At 32.2% G+C, this 22,476-nt stretch overlaps 1 protein-coding gene and 1 non-coding gene across 2 annotated transcripts in view; one reads left to right on the top strand and one right to left on the bottom strand.

The window, feature by feature from the left end:
• Nucleotides 1-12,271: 12,271 nt before the first annotated feature.
• Smp_145460 (hypothetical protein) overlaps nucleotides 12,272-22,476 on the top strand; it is a gene marked incomplete at its 3' end in the record, with an annotated part of 33,618 nt that continues 23,413 nt past the window's right edge. Inside the window, exon 1 of the mRNA XM_018796872.1 lies at nucleotides 12,272-12,362. The remainder of the gene's footprint in view (nucleotides 12,363-22,476) is intronic.
• Smp_tRNA_00068_Gln_TTG.1.1 lies at nucleotides 16,191-16,257 on the bottom strand. The gene has a single exon. It is a non-coding gene (tRNA).

Below are 22,476 nucleotides of genomic sequence, written 5' to 3'. Positions count from 1 at the left end.
TATGTAAAATCACGACCAAGCCATAAAACACATCTTGTTGGAGCACACCCAATGCTTTATTATGTCTTAAAAATAACATTCTTCTGTAATCTGTGTACTACTTATCAGTAGTATTTATATTTTAATGATAAAAAGAAATGGGAGATAAAATCAAGTCTAATATATTCAGGCTTCTAGTCACAAGTCAATGACATGATTCAAAAGTATGTTTATCTTTTAAGACTAAGTTATCTGCAAAAAAGAAGAAAGAAGAAAAAAGAGGGAAGAGATAGTTTTAAATAACTCGATATTCTTTCTTCATAATGTAATAATTTCGGGGATTGGTTGAAGTTAGACATTAACACCGTTGGATGCCGGCCATCTCAGTGGTTCTAGAGGTTAAGCGCCCGTGCGCGAAACTGATAGGTCCTGGACTCGAATCTCGCGAGGTGGGACCCTGGATGAGCACTGCTGAGGAGTCCCACGATAGGACGAAATGGCCGTCCAATGCTTCCAGGTTTTCCATGGTGTTCTACCTTCAATTGACTCATGATTTCAACTATAAAATTTCCATTAATTCTTATCAATATATCTTTTGTACAAAATAAATATGATTCCAGGAAAATAAATCACTAGAAATCAATCATAGTATTCAGCAGCAAAAATGTATGTCAAGAATTCATTCAAAATAAAACATAATTGAAACTTTTTCTTTCTTTGTTTATTATAAAATAAGTAAATTTTAGTAGATCATTCATTTTTATAAAAAAAAATATTTTCATTGCTCCATATAAAATGTAACTAATACATGTGTCATTCATTTTATAAAACCGTAAGATTAGTTACCTATCAGTTTGATGGAAGATTTAGGGTTATTTGAAGGAATGAAAAGTATGCAATTCATTGTTAGTAGAAAAGCTACTAACTACATGAAAATAAGTTAGTTATTTTATGTTCAAATTTAATGATATACGGGTTTTTATATGCCTATCTACCTATCTATCTATCTATCTCATTTCTTTATTTACTTATAGTTGTGTTCTTATCTCAGTATCAATATCAACTCATTGTGATACGTGGATTTTATCTGATGGTTTCCATTTGTGATGAAACTAGAGTTCACGATGATTATCCCATAATAGGACGAAACGGCCGTCCAGTGCTTCCAGGTTTTCCATGGTGATCTAGCTCCAACTGACTCATGATTTCAACTATGAAAATAAGATTTCATTTTCAAAATCTAAAAAAATATATCAACATATCTGTTCATCTTATGAACTCTTTTATTGAACTATCTACATAAACATGACTGTTGTCAAGGTATAAGAATTAACTATGTAAATATATTTTTAATTATAAAGTCAATTTTTAATTAAAAGTGAAAAAAAGTATATTCAGAGATCAATAGGGATAAAATATACTTTTAATTTACGTGATATTCTAAAGTACTTACAAATTAATTCTGTTGAATATGAAACTAAGATAGAACATTAATATATGATCATTGAATAAACATGATTATGATTATAATCAGTATAAAAATAAATGAACATATGGAACAATAAAAATGCCCTTAAACATTCATAATTTTATAGGGGTAAGTATAATAAGATGTTAGAAATATATTTATCGTATCCAATTGAAAATCTTGATTAGGTCAATAATAATGGGAATAACAACAAAAATATCGGATAATACAGTAAGAACTATAATAATTATGTTGATAGACTTAACAAATAAAATGATTTGAATTCAATAAAGTAAAGCAGTGTAATGAATGGGAACATGATTACATAATATATTCGTAAAATATTAGAACTATACATCAAATTATTCATTTACAAATCTTCTAACAAATATCTTTTACATTCTGTATGATTCTTTCAATTCACAATTCCTTTCTATTTCTTTTCCTGGTTTATTTGACTCAATCTTCTTAGCCTTACGCTGTCATGCATTCCACTTCTGATTGGTGTTATGTACTACCTATGTCGACAGACATAAGTAGCATACACCACAGAAGTTTTATGGATTGAAAAATACTCCAGTCCAAATATGATGGGATGGAATATGCAAAAATCGGTAGCATTTTGTTGACAAGTGGAATATCAGACCTCGCAGACAAAAACGAAGGACTATCGAACTTCAGAAGTAGCATTAATTTGGAGATGATGTTATTTCTGCAGTTTTTTTGAAGAGATTTCCAGTGTATTGTCTGTCAGTGCTAGTTGACATATAACTTTAAGTGAATGGTTGACCATATGCAATGTTTGCGAAAAGAGTTTAACTACTTCTTTTTAATAAGTAGTTTGAACGCGTAACAAAAGTAACGTTTTAGCGACTATATTATTATTATTATTATTATTATTATTACTATTAATATTATTGCAGTATTGAAGTGAGTGTTGGATTCGAAGTTTTCAACAAGATATTAACTTTGGTTAGACGAACACCGAGAAATAGGAAGACTAAAGTAATATGAGAACCTGGGTTGAGGAAGTTAAGTTAACAAACGGTAACAGATTTCATGATGTCAGTGCTTCTACTCTGTACTCAACTTTATAATAGGTTAAATACCTTGTTTTGTTGACTGCTTATGTACCACATACTGTCATTACTGTAGTGTTAGTTACTATTTCAAGCCGACATAACTTATTCTAGCTTCTGGACAGGACAATTTATCCATTCTTCTTGAGTCATATTTTGACGTTGTTAATTATTAGCTTATTAACCTTGACTGCTTTTATGTAAGCATATATGAGTGCATTTTCTATCTTACTCATCACATGTCTGTAACTTATTTTTGTTAGACTATAAATATCGATCCACGTTCGATTAAATCAATTTGGCTTACATACCTTCTCCACCGCACATCATTTCGTTTCACTTTCTTCGTTTCGTTTCTCCAATCATTTGTCTAGATCAACAATTGTATGAAATACAGGTATTTGAAATACATTCTCGTATTTGACTTGTTTAATCCCGTTATTCACTGACGCGAGTTAGGTCGATAATTTTATATGAGGATTTGGCGGAATATATATTTCGATAACGATAATCACACGATCGAAGTGGAGTCAGGTTAAGGGCCACTAAATTACTTACAGAACATAGTCATGAGTATCATTATTGTAAATCGTAATATATGTATGTGTACTTTGTTTATACTATACGGTATGCCTAGTTTATCACTTTAATGTCCGTTAATGAAAGCTATCAAAACGGTGGGGAAATATATTTTGATCACCGAAATGCGATATTACTTTATTGCCTGGTCACTATAGGATGATTGATCTTGTTTAAAATGTATACCATAAGAAACTACTTGGTGTTTCATAGGATATATGGATTATGATTGGAATTCGAACTCAGGATCTGCGTTTCTTTTTATTCGACAAATTAGTGGCTAAATGGACTCACTAGCTCAGTGAATAAAGCATTGTGTTCTTACTGAAAAGTATTCGGTTCAGATTACGATGTAAATATCCACTTTAGGATACAGGTGCATCCATGTGACAAGTTCCTAGTGGGATAAAACAAGGCTTTGGGATTCAATTTTCGGCCCCAATCTATCTATTCCATAAAACTTCTGACAAATTGCTTGTGTGTGAGTAATCCACACTTACAATCTGTATGAATACTTTCTGTGAATTGTCCTACTAAAGACTACTTGGGACAATTCAGTAAATTCAATAAAACTAATAAGAATAAAAAAGTCAGAATTAGCCAGATAATATGGAACTTTGGATAACAGTATCAGAAAACCGTATGAGAAAGAACTTGGAGTTTGGAAAAATTATAGTGATCCAATAAGCTACTTAACTATGTAAACCAAAAAGAGAAAAATGCTGAAGAGAAGAGCAGTGAAGTTACTGACTATGGTTTTTAATGTCATTTATAAAAACAGGGTTCATATGAAATCATACTGCAAATAGTTTTCACTATTTTGATAACAGATATCCTTTATAGAACAAGTAAGTATTTATGACTTCCTAAAAAAGTTTTTCGATTAACTTTTAGCTTTTTCCTACTCTTTACGTGTAAACAAACTCAAAAAAAAACTACTGAAAAGCAGAAAGTACTAGTATGCAACTCAGCGGAGAGTTTTCATGAACGCACTCGGGCCGAACCCAGGACTCTTTAATTTTTTCGACGAGCACATAACCTCTGTATTATTAAGCTATCATTCAATGGTTTACAAGTCAAATTACTCTATGCTTTCTAGTTTCCAATTATTGTCTAGCTAAGATCGGTTCGTGATGCAAACCGTGAAGTTCAACGATTTCCACAAACTTCTTTTGGAAATACTAAAAAAACCATTTTACCCTTATTCAGTTGCCGTGAGGTATATGTCCATGTCTGTCTACAAAAAGATTGTACTATATAATGTTGGAATGAAGAATAAATTAAGGGAAATTTATTGATTTCATCCGTTGAAACTAAACGACTGCATTTATATTGATTTAACAGATTGGTTTCGTTAACAGTGTTGAAGAAGGAAGAAACAACTAATAACAAATGAATATCAAGCCGTAAAATTTAAAAATGAGGTTTAGGACCATGATTATCTGAGTACTTTTTGAATAAGTTAACTGTTAATGCCGCTGGTTTGGGTAAGTATCTGTTCCATACTCCTTTCAGGACTGATTCTTTTGATCTTGTATAAATGTTTATGAGATAACTGTGGTGAACCAAAGTGATCAAAATCAACAAAATTTAAAAGAATTGTAGAGTCGGTAATTTGTGTTCTTCTGTTGACATCTAGGCAGCGTAATGCTCAAATATGTGTGTGCAGATGGTATAACTTGCTCAAGAAGGTTAAGTAAACTGATAGATACACATTAAGGTGGTCGTAGTCTAAAGATGATACTCAAAAACTCAGCAACAGTGAATATCTTCAAATATCCCAAACCATTTGCCTTCAAAAATTCTACAGCATTATGTACATAGATTTAACGTCCATGAACATAATCTTCTTTACTACTGTAGTAAACACTTTAGCCTATTATTTGGACTTTTAGTTTCTCTCAATGAACCTGATAAAATAACCATTTCTAATTAGTATACATCAGAGTCCATCAAGCCCACTGTCGAATAAATCATCAATCCTATTTATTTGACTCACAACGGCATATAATCCATTAAGTTACTCTTACTAATCAATGACAATAAACTTTGAAAGTACGCATACTGTCCTCGCTGGAGAATAATCTAGGTCTTATTTTTTCCAAAACATTTAGGAAGAGTAATTCCAAGTTCATCACTAATCCCAATGTGAATTTATTAGACTGTTGACAATTATTGAGATCATGTAGAATACCAATAGGTTTGCTATTTTAATTACATAAAAAGAAACAATGAATTGTTCGTAAAATATTACAAGTAAACCTTGTCGAAAGATATCAACAAAACCAAGAGTACTAGCTAATATTTCCTTTCTACCACTTGTTTTCTACTGGTTAAAATAAGTAACTAAAATAATGAGAAGGGGTTTTGTGGAGATTTAGTATTTTCATATTTGAAAGCGTGAGTCAATTGAAGCTAGACCACCAAGGAAAACCTGGAAACACTGGACGGCCGTTTCGTCCTACTATGGGACACCTCAGCAGTGCACATTCACGACCTCGGTTAAGTGCTCTGGCGCGAACTGGCAGGCCCTGGGTTCGAATCTTGCGAAGGCGGGATCGTGGATGCACACTGCCGAGGAGTCCCACAATAGGACGAAACGGCCGTCAAGTGCTTCCAGGTTTTCCTTGGTGGTCTAGCTTCAATTGACTCACGTTTTCAACTAAAATAATAATTATTAGGAAATAGAAATAGGGAATCGATTCTTGGAATTTAGAATATTCAATAATTCATTAATTTGACTAGAAAACATCAAAATACATTTGAAAGATTGTAATAGTACTGAATAAAGTAGTTAGTTATCTGAATATTACAAAATATTTGTTTTTCAAATGAACAGTAACCTTGTTTTTTTAATGAATCAAATAAAAAATCTGATCAGCGAAAATCATGGGTTGAGTAAGGTTATTAATAATGTCCGAAATATTTATAATACTAGCCATATAGTAATTAAAACGTTAAACTATGAAAAGATACGCAAAGGCGTTTAGAAAATTATATATTGTAGTGTCGGTTACTATTTCAAGTCCACATAACTTATTCTAGCTTCTGGACAGGCCGATTTATCCATTCTTCTTGAGTTACGTTTTGACCTTATTAATTTTTCACTTATCAACCCTGACTGTTTTCATATGAGGGTATGTGTGTACGTACGTCTTATCCTACACATCACATGTCTGTAGCTTATTTTTATGTGACCATAAATATTGATTAACGCTTGGTTAAATCGAGTTCGCTCGCACGCCGTCCCCACTGCGTGTCATTTCGCCTCGCTCTCTTCTATTCGCTTCTCCAATTTGCTTTACTCTTTCGTCTTTGTTTCTTCTGCTTGATTGCCTAAAAAAGTCAATAATGGGTGCATGAAATATACATATTCAAAATCCATTCTCGTATTTGGCTTATTTAATTCCGTTTCTTACTAACTCATATTAAGTAGATAACTAAATACGAGGATAGACTATATGTGTATTTTGATAGCAATCATTCGATAAAGATCACTCGTCCGATCTAACTGGAGTCAGATTAAGAGCCACTTAAATATTTAAACAAAAACCAACAATGTTTGTTTTAGGTATTTTAATTATGTGAATCATCGAAAGCATATAACGCTCGATTAGATTAAGAAAAGATATCCAACTTTAGGGATTTAATGATCAGCTTACAGTTCATCATCATACAAGGAGGATCTGATGCAGATGTAAAGGCGAGGATAGGCAAAGCAAGGGTGGTATTTCTACAATTGAAGAACATATGGAACTGAAAACAACTGTCAACTAATTTCAAAGTCAGAATCTTCAATACAAACGTCAAGACAGTCCTAATATACGGAGCTGAAACGTGGAGAACTACTACATCCATCGTCAAGAAGGTAAAAGTATCTATAAACAGTTGTCTACGCAAAATACTTAACATCCATTGGCCGGATACTATCAACAACAGCGTTTTATGGGAGAAAACAAGCAAGCTTCCATCTGAAGAGGAAATTCGGAAAAGACGTTGGAAGTGGATAGGATACACATTAAGGAAATAGCCAATGTGCATTACAAGGCAATCCCTAACTTGGAATTCAGAAGGGAAGCAGAAACGAGGAAGGCCAAAGAAAACATTACGCCGGGAAATAGAAGCAGATATGAAAAGGATGAATAACAACTGGAAAAAACTGGAAAGGAAGGCTCAGGACAGATTTGAATGGAGAATGCTGGTGGGTAGCACATGCTCCTTCACGAGGGTTAACAGGTGTAAGTAGGTAAGTTACAGTTCATTATGTAAAAGTCAGGGAAATATTTATCAATCTATCTGACAAGCCAACAACTTTCAATAAAACTAGACCTACTATTATTTGGTAGTTAATTGAATTCTATCAGTATCAAGGTAGGGAAAACAATATCGGTTAATAATAAATAAATGTCCATAGAATACTCTGTAACAATTGGAAGAATGATGCAAATAATATAGATTTGTTTTATGGTGGCTAAAGCTCACTCTAAAGGCTATAGTACATGTTCTCCTTGCTTTTCTTCTCTTCTCTTTTCTTTGGTGTTTGGTATAAACTGGTTGACTGAGAATAATCCTGATCCCTTTCAGATAAAGTCAATTTACAGACAAATAAATTCATCTATTTACTTTAGAAATAGTAAAAATTCAGTAATGATTATTTAATTTAGACCTACAAGTAATGAAACGACCCATAAAAGCTTCGGTGTTTAGATAAACTAATAAATAACACTTTAATTGACTCGAGATTCTAGAGGGATATGAAGATAATTACCCTTTCATCCATTAAAAAAATACTTCAATCTATTGATATCAAGCTAATTTTCAACAGTTACAGCTGATTGTTCTGAGCAGACAATTTAAGTTATTTTATTTCATTAGACCAAAACTATCTGCCTTAGAGTAGTAGAAGTTTCCAATGATTATATGATATCATCATTTTCAGCTCGAGAATTTCATTGTAAATACAGTCATAGGTGTACACCACTCATTAACATCGAAATAGAAGATACTAGTAAATACTCAGATTAAAATGATATTTCATGAGTTTCTTGTGATATGGGCAGTGTCTTTATTCAAAGATAATAATTTGATAAAGATAGATCTTTGGATATTCAGTTGTATCTTTTAAAGATCTTGCCTTCTTAGACTTCAGTTTACGAACACTTACTGTTAACTATCTAATTTAAAAATGGATTTCACCAATTGTAATGCTAATAATTCATGAATTAATTTACAGCCCAACAAATGCTAAGAAGATAAAAACCCAATTTACTGAAGTACACTAGTATGGTTTATTAAATTAGCTCTACTGTATTAATAGATAAGTAGAATTTTCCAATTAGTTCATCCAATTCATTATGTTTTGAAACATAATGGAAAGGTATAAAAACAACAAAAAGATTGATGTACTGTCAATGATTCAAACAGAAGTCACAATATTGCAGTCAAAGTCACCAACACCTTTAAATTCCAAGTGTCATACACAACTTCAACGAATTAAATATTAATATAGCAAATTATATATAAGTAACTATATAACGCCCTGTTGTTTAGTGAATTAAGTTCTGAATAATATAAATAGTTATCAGAATGGAAGTTTGTGGAGATTGTAGTAATTTAATAGTTGAACGCATGAGTCGATTTAAGCTAGGTCATCATTGAAAACATGGAAGCACTGGACGACTGTTTCGTCCTAGTATGGGCTCCTCAGTAGTGTGCACTCACGTTTCTATACTAGGACAAAACGGTTGTCCAGTGCTTCCATGTTTTCAATGGCGGCCTAGCTTGAATCAACTCGTGAATTCAACTACTAATATAAATAGCTCAAAAAGACGTGATTTAGGAGAGAAGTAAATTAAGATTATACTGACCTGAAAGTTTATCCTTAAATACGAATTCCAAATGTAGTAGAATAGCGACAAATAAACAAAGAATGTTCACTTATTATGATTGACTATTTAATATCAGTTAGTTTACACTGATATTAGCTATATGTACGACAATATTATCATATATACAATTAATTAAAAGAAATCATTTCAAATAATCTTCAGTTAGATTTTGTTTTCCTTTTAGTACAACCTATATCTAACATTGTCAATCACAGTTAATTTATACGATTGAATAGTACATTTTATGCTACCAGTTAACTATGAAATAAGTTAAATAATACCCTACATGACTATAATATACATTCATTGATATTTCTCTTTCTTTAGTTTGGTCAGTGATTAGATGAGAATCTAAATAAAGTAGATCAACTAATAGTATAAATAAAGCAACAAAATAATTGTTGCAGGATTTATGTGAAATCATTTATTACGTTCATTCTCATCAACTACTTACAACTTAGAAATGATAGTAATGATTATTTATAACTGATGGATATACTTTACATCATCACATCAATGTAGATTAGTGGAATAATAACAACAACAACTATGAAAAAACTATAAAGTGGCAAATTGGATGGATATTTATATTTACTTAGTATTTTTTGTTTGAATCTTCACATTGATGTTTAGGACTGCAATTGACCGGTCTCTTTTTGGCATAAGTACATACTGTGCGTGTTGCCCCGATATAGCTTTAATTCACAAGCATTGTAAGCAAAGATGGATAGTGGCTAGCAGTGGTTATCAGGACTCAGTAGGTGAGTGGATAACGTGATGGCGTTTGAAGCGAACGGTACTGGGTTCGAGTCCCTGAGTGAACGTAAAGTCTGAAATGCGCATCCAGCTGACGAGTTCCAAATAGGACAAAGCGTACGTCCTGGATTCCACTGCTAGCCACTATCCATCTTTGCTTACGAATATTTATATGTTAATAACTGAAAATTTTAGAAGAAAAATTCTAAAATATATAGAGACACGTTTGTAGAGAATGAATATTGATGCCAAAACTACATACTAACCATAAAATCTTTTTACATAGAATGACAGAGTAAAATGAGTGAAGCACAAAAATACCTAAGAATGAAAAACAAATTTGCTATTGAGAATATAAAATAAGATATTACATAACTAAATAATGAAGAGAGTGTATGCAGCCGCTAAACTAGTTTCATTGTATAAAATGGTGTGACTATGACTTATGGACGAACTTTGAACGACTATGGGAAATATCCAACTTACTAGGGTTAAAAGAAGTTTATAAACTAGTGTGAGGAATTAGGATTAAAATTTAGAGTTAGAAGTCAAGGTTATGAATTGAAGTTAGGGTTTTCATCACGAACTGACATCAGATGTAATATCAAAATGCTATTTTACCACATGAATGAATGGATTTTAGCACCAAAATCCAAAACATGCTATCTTTAATTTCACTGGTATTTCCATAAACTATTATCTCATCAGTTTACATATTCGTGCAAAAGCACTTACACTTAAAGAATAGAAAGGAGGCCTCTTGTACGTAGCACGGTGCACATTCCATAAAAATTGTGATTAAAAGACAAACCTGTTTTCAACATTTCTATTACCCTCAATCCGTCTGATGATGGAACAAAGTTGGTGTTTTAGAATCTTTCAAAATAATCATTACTCAAATAACTCCAACTATACTACATTATACAGAGTCTATTAGGATTAAAAAAGTTGAGACAGTTGTAAATCCCTCACTACCCTGATAACTTTCACTTTTTATCATTTAGTTATGTAATATTTTATATTCTCAATAGCAAATTTGTTTTTCATTCTTAGGTATTTTTGTGCTTCACTCATTTTACTCTGTCATTCTATGTAAAAAGATTTTATGGTTAGTATGTAGTTTTGGCATCAATATTCATTCTCTACAAACGTGTCTCTATATATTTTAGAATTTTTCTTCTGAAATTTTCATAGTTATTAAAACATATAAATATCCATCCAATTAACCACTTTATAGTTCTTTCATAGTTGTTGTTGTTGTTGTTATTATTCCACTAATCTACATTGATGTGATGATATAAAGTATATCCATCAGTTATAAGTAAGAATTACTACAATTTCTAAGTTGTAAGTAGTTGATGAGAATGAACGTAATAAATGATTTTACATAAATCCTGTTACACTTATTGTTTTAAATGTTAATCCACCAAAGCAATTGCACATTATTATTCATTTTCATTAACCATTCTATGTTGTAACTTATTTACAATATAAGATTGTAATTTAACATACAATTATCAGTTCTCACTGTCAGAAGGGGGGTTTGTGTAGATTGTAATGATTTTAATAATTGAATTCATGAGTCGTTGGTGGTAGTCTAACTTATTACTGTTTCAAACTGATTCAAGCTTTACATGAACGCCGGGAAATAGAAGCAGATATGAAAAGGATGAATAATAACTGGAAAGAATTGGAAAGGAAGGCTCAGGACAGATTTGGATGGAGAATGCTGGTAGGCGGCCTATGCTCCTCCACGAGGGGTAACAGGCGTAAGTAAGTAAGTAACTTATTTAAATCATTGTAATGATCACAATTTGTGCTATAATTCATTTTAATCGTCAGGGTTACTAATGAAAGATAGAAATTGTCTTTATTATCAAAATGTTTTCAAATTACCATGATATAATATAATTTAATTATTATTCTTTGTTTTTAAAAACTCTAGAGTCATTGACAAAAGTTGACACAGTCCTTAAATTTAAAAAAATTCCAATGTCTACTTAAAATGTTCATTTTGACTTGAATTTATGCATCAAGTCTGGGTGAATAAGGCACCAGTGTCTTTACACACACAATATATATATATATATATATATATATATATATATATATGAACGTGTATGTCCATGTTGTTAGTATTGGCAACTATCCCAATCGATTTAACTTAGACATTGAAAAACGGTTACATATACATTGATATAAATTGACCAATCAAAAAGGACATTAGTCGGACTGGTTTAAAAAGTATCAGTTTAGTAGTGTTATTATTATTATTACTATTAATGTTATTATTTGAAAATAAATTTGGCCAAAGTACCATATAGTTACACATTCATATAAAGCTGTTCCAACTAAATATCTTTCTTTACTCATTATTAAAAAGGGTATAAACAGAATATTTAATGACCTCCCCTTTTATACAAGTTCATCATGTATTCTAATAATAGAAATTGTCTAATTTACATTACTCGATAGGTAATATTAGACCATATTATGTTATTCTAATTACAATTTCATTATATCTAATTGGATTTAATATTTAACCAAAAATTTCTATCAATAAAACAATATGGAATACTTATTTCTTTCTCTTCAATATTTATCATTCTAATGGTGAGTTATGTATCTAAAAATTAGGTAATCATTTAAGAAAACTTTTATTTTTTGGTTGAAATCATGAATTGATTGGTGTTAGATCAATACTGAAAAGTTGGAAGTACTGGACGGCTGTTTCGTCCTATTATGGGATTCCTCAGCAGTGCGCATTTAAGATCCCGCTCAAGGGATTCGAATTATCATTTTATCTGTAGGATTTCAAAAATAGTTGAGATTTATTAAATTTTCATTTTTTTTTTAAAAAAAAACAAATTTTGTACTATTTAATCTGAGTATATATTATTCGTTATTTCAATGAAATTCATTAAACTCCACAATCCCATAACGACAATTATCCATAATATTCAAGGATATGATGAATTAGATAATCATTTTCATGTGATAACCATTTTTGAAGTGGGTTGAATATCACTAAGGCAGATGAACGGTAGTCATACAATTTTGTTGATCGATCCTTAAGTTAAATAAATTACTATCAGGCATGCATCAGTGGAATGTATAACAAATTTGAGACCAGTTAAATATTAGAAACACTCTAAGTGATAACTATGATTGTAGTCTAAGTAAGAAGCACACTTCTGAATAGTTTTCATTACACTGATTATTCATTTATCGAGATTTTTCATTTAGTAGACCATAATGACCAAAATTAAATGGGATATGGAACTTACTGTCTAATTATTATATCACTTAATCTAGAATATTTGTGTCCTCAAAACTTGACACTACTCTATAATGGTAAATTAGACCTTACTTATTTGGTATTTACACCGATCTATGTTATATTTTAAATTTTCATTGGTTCAGCAGACAGTGGTTATTTTATATAATTCTAGAGACTGTTATTTTTATTATACAGTTTTGATAACTCACTGGTATTTCCACTCAGCACTGTCTCTGGTAGTTATATTTATTCATATATACATATACATTTACTATAATAGACGAGTGCGAAGAGGTAATTAAAATGTCAAGTCTCTCAGGGAACACAGTCTTATCTGATCATTGAGCTGCTATGAATGGGCTGCACATTTAAATCCGGTTAGTTTGTGATATGGAGCAACACATTAATTTCAAATGGTAGGTAAAAAGGATAATGAAATAGAACGTAAAAAGATCAAATGTATTCACATAAAAGATTAGGCTACTTAGTAGGCGGGGGAACATATTCAACAGATATTAGTCCATAAGTTCCTTCAGTGACTGACAATACTTAAGTTTATTTTAAAAATGATTATGGATGTTCGAAATCTGATGTTATATAGTTATCATTTTCACTTGGAAGTATAATTATGAACTTTAATGGCTGACTACTAACTTATGTAAGTAGTCTCCAACTATTTACAGTGATTAATAGTTGACGTAATATAGACTTAATAAATTTTTTCCACTTTTCTAATATGAATCTTTAAGTTTGGTACTTTAAGTCTACATTGGATATGACCAATCATTTTAGTTATACAAACAGGACTGAATTTGTACTTTCAAAACCAAATGACGAACTGTCAATGTCATATCCCTTTTTGTAAGCATAAAGCTTTTAATATACATTTCTAGATGATATTGACTTGCTACATTAACCTATATGTTTTAAATTACAGGCATAATAAAATAAGAAACAGATTTACGCCAGACAATTTACAGAATGAGGTCTTGTTTACACTGCTAAGTGATTAGAAGAAAACAGATTCATGAATAGAAATACGGTCATTTTATTCATGATCCGTTATATATAACTACAAATAGAACTCAGATCGGCAATAAATTCGTTCTTGATACAACATCTAGTGGAATTTAACATCGGTCTGGGCACCCGGGCAGTATCATAACCCTCACACAATCAAATGAAATGACAATTTTTTGTGTGGCGCATGTATATCTGGTGCCCCCTTGTACCAATATTTATGTGTTCAAATAAATAAATAAATAATAACATCAGAAATCATGATAATAAATCGACTTAATAATAATAGACTAGGATTATTTATTGTTACATAACTGTCATTCATTTTATGGTACATTTATTATCTGTATACACTTTAACTAAATTCTGGGTATCTTTACTCATACTTCCAAATAAATCGAGATATTCAAGTCTTATACTCAGCATTCTACTGTTAAGTTGCTTGAATAATATACTACTACTACTGTCCATAAACCATAGTTGAAAATTTGACATTATTTTCTATCAGTGTGGTTGATAAGTTCATTCATCATAGAATTCCAGCTCAGTTACCTATAAAACATAGTTTTACAATGGCAAGCGATTTCCCAGTTTTTAATCTCGGTGAGACATAAGAGCTAACAATCATAAGAAATCACAAACAAATTGTCACTTGTTTTATGATGGTTAGCACCATATTTAGACGAGTTGCATTCTTATAAAATCTGAGCTGTAAAGTTACAAACTTTCGTTATTTTAATTACATAATATTTGATACAGAGGAGAAGTAAATAAGTAAAATTTTCAAGAACAATATATAATAGGAGACACAGTCCAGTTCACAATCAAAACCAGAAAAATTTCCTGCGGTTAGGTGAGTTCTTTTCATTTTTATGAAGAATGTAAAAAACTACAGCATGATTGTCATTGGCTTAAGTTCTGAGCTATATCTGACATCTCAAGCCACTGATTTAGACTATTTCTAAGACCTTGACTACGGAGTCTTGATGGACCGACAGATTCCAGTTCAAAAAAGCTTTCTTTCGTACTATCGTGCTATATCACCTCACCGCTTTTTCATATCAACCCATTTTCACTAATAACGCAAGATGCAGAAGTCATTGTGGTGATATTCGTAAAAAATATCCAGGCTACCGAAATCAGTATTTCAGGATGATGACACTAGTCGGATTGTCATCATTGCCCCTCATGCATAACTCTGAGCCTCCACATTATGGATGTGGTGTTGCCACTGAGTGTTAGCAAAACCTCGGAGACAGCGGTGAATAAACATAGAGAGCTACCGACGAACCGAAACTTGGAGAGGTCAGGTTTCTCAAGCATCAGAAAATTAAGATGTGTTTATATTCATAGTAAGAACAAAGACTATATGAGTGTTATTAGTTTGACATGATATTTTTTAGGAACTTATTATTATGGTAATGTGAAATTATCATATTAACTTTTCTCGGGGGGGGAGAGTTGATGACTGTCCAATATGATTATTTGAAGAATATGAATAAATCCAAGACTCATCAGGGGAATCAACCTCATCATATTTTATCAGAATAGCTAAGAGTTATTACTGGATCAATTTCACTTTTGTACAGAGTAATTCATTTGCAGATATTTTTGAGTAACTTTTAACTAAGTAAATCGAAAAATTTAAAATTTTGTCGTTTTAATACTTAAACAATCCATTTGACTACTTATAAATACATTAAGATACATTAAAAACATTAGCCAACTAATTAAATTCAAGGTCAATTTTATTAGAAAAATCATATTATTGATTAATAGTCATCTTGTTTGTAAAAGGTCACCAAAATACTTGATTCCGATAAACAACTCGATTAATTCGGTCAATGTCTATCTTGTTTATATTCATTTTTGTATTCTTTCAAGCTGTAAACATTGTTGGCTGCTTTTTTTTCTAGGTCATTTTCACATGTACAAGTTTTATTTTTATGAATTTTCCTCTTCATTAGAATCTATAATTAAAAGTAGAAACTGCATAGATAACCATATTTTTTATTTTCAGTTTGAAAAATATGTTATTATTATAAGCAAAGATGGGTATTGGCTAGCAATCGAATCCAGGACGCGCGTTTCGTACCATTTGGGGCTCGTTAGCTGGATGTACCTGCACCACAGAGTTGATGTTCACTCTGGGACTCGAACCCAGTACCTTTCGCTTCAAACGCCATCACGTTATCCACTCAGCTACTGAGTCCTGATATCCACTTGCTTGTGCAATGGGGTGAAGTTTAAATTCATTTAGTATTGATCAGAGGGGGTTTTGTGGAGAATTTAGTATTTTCACTGTTGAAATCATGAGTCAATTGAAGCTAGACCACCATCGAAAACCTGGAAGCACTGGACGGCCGTTTCGTCCTATTATGGGACTCCTCAGCAGTGCGCATCCACGATCCCGCACTCGCGAGATTCGAACCCAGTACCTACCAGTCTCGAGCCGAAGCCCTTAACCGATAGACCACTGAGCCGGCATCCAACGGTGTACTGTTTGTTTGTATCTTCCCATTTATGTTTAGGACTGCAATTGATCAGTCTCTTATTGGCATCGAGGCAATATGCACAGTATGCACACATGCCAATAAGAGACTGATCAATTGCAATCCTAAACATCAATGGGAAGATTCAAACAAGCAATACTAAATGCATGTTATTATTAGTTGGATTTTTGACACGAAGAATTTACTAACCATGGGTAATAGATCTTACAAAGATCTTACATAACTCGTAATCATATCTATACTTAATATCTGAATTCTTGAAATTGAGACTTCTAACTTCTGAAAAATCCCCTTATAATACAGTTTCACAATTTAGTAGCGAAAACTAAGGTAGGGAAAACCAATTCATTGTTTAATACAAAATCACACAGTAACTTTGTAAAATATGGAAATCATTCATTATATACATCATTTGCATATCTCCCTTCAGTTGTCCTTTACACACTTCATCATTCTTCTGAACTTGTCGTTCTTCAGATCGTTCTTCATTTTAATATTTTGCTGGTAAGCATCCTACTTCCCATTCCTGCTACATACTACTTATGTCTGTTCGGATAATTAGTGCATACCACATTGTCAGCTCATTTGCGATCAAGTGCCTACAACTGTTAGATGTCATATGCTTCCATTTGGTAGTTCTCAAACATATAGATATCTATTGACCCATAAAGTAGATTAGTGATAAAGTAGTAAACATTTGTTGAATAAAATATGTGCCATAAAATAAAGATTACTAAGAACTGTCCATTACGTAAAAATCATAGAAAGTAGGATATCAAGTACTTGGGACAAAGCGCTCATATACCTCTTTCATATTGGTACACAGTTAATTCATTGAATCTTTGTTATTTTCTAATGAAAATCAAAAGTGGAAAAGAGGTAAACAATATACAAAAAATACTGCTACAATTCTATTATTACTGAGAAAATAATTATGTACTCTCATAAACTTCCTAATTGATCAGTAATTCTTTAAAGATACATTGAATATAAATAAAAGAACGAAATCATCCCAGTTTTATGTAGTCCCATACATATTCCTCTCATTTTAAAACATTAACTGTACATTATCGCAAAATTGTATACCGTACTTTTCAAATTGTTCCACCTATATTTCATAATTTCTCTGGAATATTATTACGACAGCCAGTAAGATTTATTTAGGGCAGTTACATATGACTCTACGTTGAATGCTGGTTGTTAATATTTATATACAATATAACTTGTCAATTAAGATCATAGAATCTTACCTGTTCATTGAAATCTAACATTTTCATATATGACTGAGGTATTAATCAAGATCTATTTTGTTTGTAACCATAAGTTCCTAACTGAGAGTTTGTAAATAAAGGTAACAAATTTTTCCCACAAAACGTACTTTATACATAAAATAGCCGAACATTTTGATTCTTGTTGATTTTTCTTTTATACACTTATCAAATTTATTGACTAATTACTAAAATAAATATAGTTGTATCCCACTTAATAGATGTCATGTTATTTGCCCATCAGTATTTATGGATTACTATCAATAAGATTTGTAATATTATCACTAGACTCAGTATTTTAGTATACACATATGCATACTCTATAATGGTAGATTGTTTAAAGAAATCAACAGGAAGCCTGAGTTTATTTATTTATTTGAACACATAAATATTGGTACAAAGGGGCACCGAATACATATGCGCCACACAAGTCACTTGATTTGTGTATGGGTTATACTACTGCCCGAGTGCCCCGACCGAAGCAGGTGGTTTCCGTAGGGAGTTATATCTGGGGCCTTAGACCTAAACGTCTGGTCCACAAAGCAGTGGAGCAACGTCATGAGATGCAGTCCCATGGTAGCTAGCTACCAGCGATTGGTTCATACGCCATTTTCTCCCTCAGGACCCTGGTGACCATATGCACCATTGATTTAGAATCAAGGTTTTCCAACTCCTCCGTGTCCACCAGCCGTGTTAAGACGTCAGACATTCACTTCTCATCCTTCCAATTTCGTAAACACCACCACCACAAGAAAGTGGTAAGTGGGATCTCCCTGGCAGTAGCTATATAGGCGTGGCCATGTGGGAGCACTTCGAGAGGGAAAGCTGGCTCTCTCCACCCTCGGCCGTACCAGGGCATCTGGAGGTGGAAGCCCAAGTAATTCAGTAATTAATAAAGTTTGTGACTGAAATTCTAGATGTTGTAGATCGAAATTTGCGAGGAGATATCGATTCTCTCGTCGATGAACGGTAAAGAGTATGAAATGTAGGTTCACTATGTTTCGTCAACTATTTATCATCTAAAATCAACTACGATTCTAGTTTATTACTTAATTGAATATGGTGAGTGTTCAGATATAATTTAAAGTTATCTTCAAGTTGGTCGTTTTAGTTTTTCTTCTTTTCAACACTCTAGGGAAAACTAAAGAATAACTTAACTTTTTGAGGTGTGATTTCAGGACACGATGTAAACTGAAGCAAGATTAGTTAAGATGTATAATATATACAGAAATTCTTGGTACTATTAATATTAGTAGTAGTTCATTTCATTTGTACATTTCACAAGGGAATTTCAATAAGTTATTTACCTCATTTCGATTTCTCACATTAATTTACTCGCATGACGGAGTGATCAATATAAGTTTTCATCTTACTTTCTGATACTCTACACCAATCAGTTTTATTAATTAATTGGTCAAGTTTTTTTAAAAGAGAGTTTAGTAGTTAGTGAGTTCACTGTGAAAGAAATTTTTCGTCACGAACTAAAATCCTTTAGATAACCACTCAAAACCAAGTAGTACTGAACACCTGTTTTGTTCTAGTCTGAGACTCCTCCGAAGCAGGAAGCTACTAGTTCTCTGAACCGTTAGGGCTCACAGCAAGCGTGATGTCTTAAAACTGCGTGGTGTATACTACTAAGGAGTCCTAATAAAGGATAGAAGAGGTGTCTTTTTGCTCCACTCCTTGTTATGAAACTGATTTTAATTTGAACTAGTTTCTACGAACCACCCAATTATTCAGTTGTTTTTCTGCTATTCTCATTAAAAATTATATTTTTTCTGCTTTTCATACCTTTTATGTCCTATTTGCTGTAAAAATGTTTCTGTAGCATGTCAAGAAAGAAAACTATGATGAGGATAAATCGTCATAATATGAGACTGTGTTTACACGTCTATGTATGGATACTACAACTCTTTGCCATTCCTTTATATACTATGAATGTGTGGTCTCTTTTTAATATTAAATGCCCAGTACAACAGTCCTTTCGTTTCCTATATGAAGTGCAATTTATTATAGTTATTTTACGAGAAGAAATGACAAAATAAGACCTTTTTGGTGGTGAAACGTGCCTGAAGTTTATGATTATTTGTGATGTAATCAAAAATAGAAAACCACAAGTTTTGAGCTCTTTTTCATAGGTAGTTTTTGTTGCTGATTAAAAGGTTGAGTAAAACAGCCAATTAGGAGTTTGAAACGGAAACTACCTTCATACTGTACAAATCTCTTCATAAAGACTATTCAGTAAATATAAATCGCTTCAAAAAGTTGATCAACTAAAAAGACCCAAATGTATTATCAGACATTTCGCGTGCTTCAACTCTTATCATTAAGAGCTATGACAAACTTGAAAATCTCGAATTCGCGTCACTTAATGCTGAAGTCGGCGACAGTAGAGTATTATTAATTTTTCTCCTGGATATTCGAAATGAATAAAGTAAGATAACCGATTGCTTAATGTAAATCATTACTATGTTACATAATTGAACCAATTCCTTTGACTATATTTCCTCTCTAGATGTTAAGCATAACTTCACGAAATATTTTGTTGGATGTCAGACTTCTAAAAACTATCGATATGATTTCCTTTAGCTAGATTTTACGTTTGTTGGTATCCAAAGGTAAAGTGTATCTAAAATCTTAAAGGCGAATCAAGCCACAAGTGTATGATTTAATCTGTTGCTGACATAAATACTGTAAGTTAAAGATATTTCAGCTGTAATAAAACAAGTGTGTTTGGTTACTAGGTTACTATTTCGGTTGACATTTAAAATATGAATTCATCTAATGGATAGCCATTTTCTCGTCTACTTTTCTGTATAACGTTGCAAAAGTTTTTTTACTAAGATTGGATTATGACTAGAAATCGAATCCAGAGTTCGAGTTCCATCTTATTTGGGACTCGTCATCCCGCATTCCAGCGCTGAGTTAATAACAGATACTGAAATTCAGTAACTTTGATTTCAAATACCAACGTATTATCCATAGAGCTACCGATTCGAGATACTCACTAACCTGTTCAAAGTGTATGAAAAAGAAATATATATTGTGTTCAAACACACTATCGATCCAATCTGCTCAGGTCGCATATATCTCAATAGAGACCGATCAAATATAATCTTTCTGGTTGATAACGGGAAAATTTAGAGCCTTACATGTGTGTATTCTAAATTTTATCATGAAGCTTGCTTTAACTAGAAAAAAAATTGAGTGAAGTAAAAAAGGTTACTTCAGTGTTATCATGTAAATAGCTAAATTTCTTTTAATGCATTAGAGATTATTAATAGTTTTGTTTGTTATACATAACATGAACAATAATAGTAATTGTAGAATAAAATGAATTCATTTTGTTTCTAGGCTTATTTCTCTTCTTTCACCTGTAAATACCCTAGATTTACATAGATTAATATGATCAGAAAGAAAAGATATGTCACAAAATGATTATAAATGGATTAAAAAGAAAGTCATTTATCTTTCATTAATAACATAACCGAATTAATACATTAAGATAAATAAAAATAATAATAATGACGCAATCATTAAGAAAGCTACTCAATTTTGTTATATATTACTGAAAGATCACGTTTGATATGCATTAGGTTGTAAGGATTAAATTACATTTGGAGTAAAGATAATATATATTCTTTTATAAGTTAAGTAGCTATTTGGATTCATGTTTTAGGGTCAGATTTATTTAATATACTTAATATTAGTTTTTAATTATTTTCTAATGAATCTGAAGTGATTATCAGGAGGGGGTTTTGTGGAGATTTGAGTAATTTTTATATAGTTGAGATCATGAGTCAATTGAAACTAGACCAACATGGAAAACCTCGAAGGACTGAACGGCCGTTTCGTTCTGTTTAGGGACTTCCCAACAGTGCGCATCCACGATCCCGTTTCGCGAGATTCGAACCCACGACCTATCAGTCTAGCGCACAAGCGCTTAACCACTAGACCACTGAGATGGTCGGCATCCAACAGTGTTAATGTGTAACTTCAACCAATACACGAAATTGAGCGACACATCCACCACTGTCTTCAGTGAGTTGATATCTCACAACAGACCTGGTTGGACTCCACTGATCACTGCTTCTTACTAGAACTCCAGGAAATACTTCTTGAAGCCAGTCACTAGTTAGCACATGATTATTATCATCAGAATGGAGTTTTGTGGATATTATAGTAATTTTACAGTTGAGATCACGAGTCAATTGAAGCTAGACCACCATGGAAAACCTGGAAGCATTCTCATAAATAAAAAGAAAAAAGTAGTTTCAGAATTAGGCTCTGGCGCGAGACTGGTAGGTACTGGGTTCGAATCTTGCGAAGGCGGGATCGTGGATGCGCACTGTTGAGGAGTCCTGCGATAGGACGAAACGGCCGTCCAGTGCTTCCAGGTTTTCCATGGTGGTCTATCTTCAATTGACTCATGATCTCAACTATATAAGAATCTGAAGTGAATCAGAAAATGACCATGATGTAATCAGTAGGCTTTGTCATGAAAATTAACGGTTATGCCTCGATAACAATAGTGAATGGTAATTTTGGGATCCATTTATGGACCAATATTATGCATATATTTTTCTTATCATATAATCGCTAAATAACTAAACTATTCATATTCATGTTTCCCTTATCATGAGCTA

This window comes from Schistosoma mansoni, chromosome 4 (genome assembly GCF_000237925.1).
Source record: "Schistosoma mansoni strain Puerto Rico chromosome 4, complete genome".
NCBI lineage: Eukaryota > Metazoa > Platyhelminthes > Trematoda > Strigeidida > Schistosomatidae > Schistosoma > Schistosoma mansoni.
The sequence above is the reverse complement of the archived record's forward strand: the minus strand, read 5'-3'. Positions and strand labels throughout refer to the sequence as shown.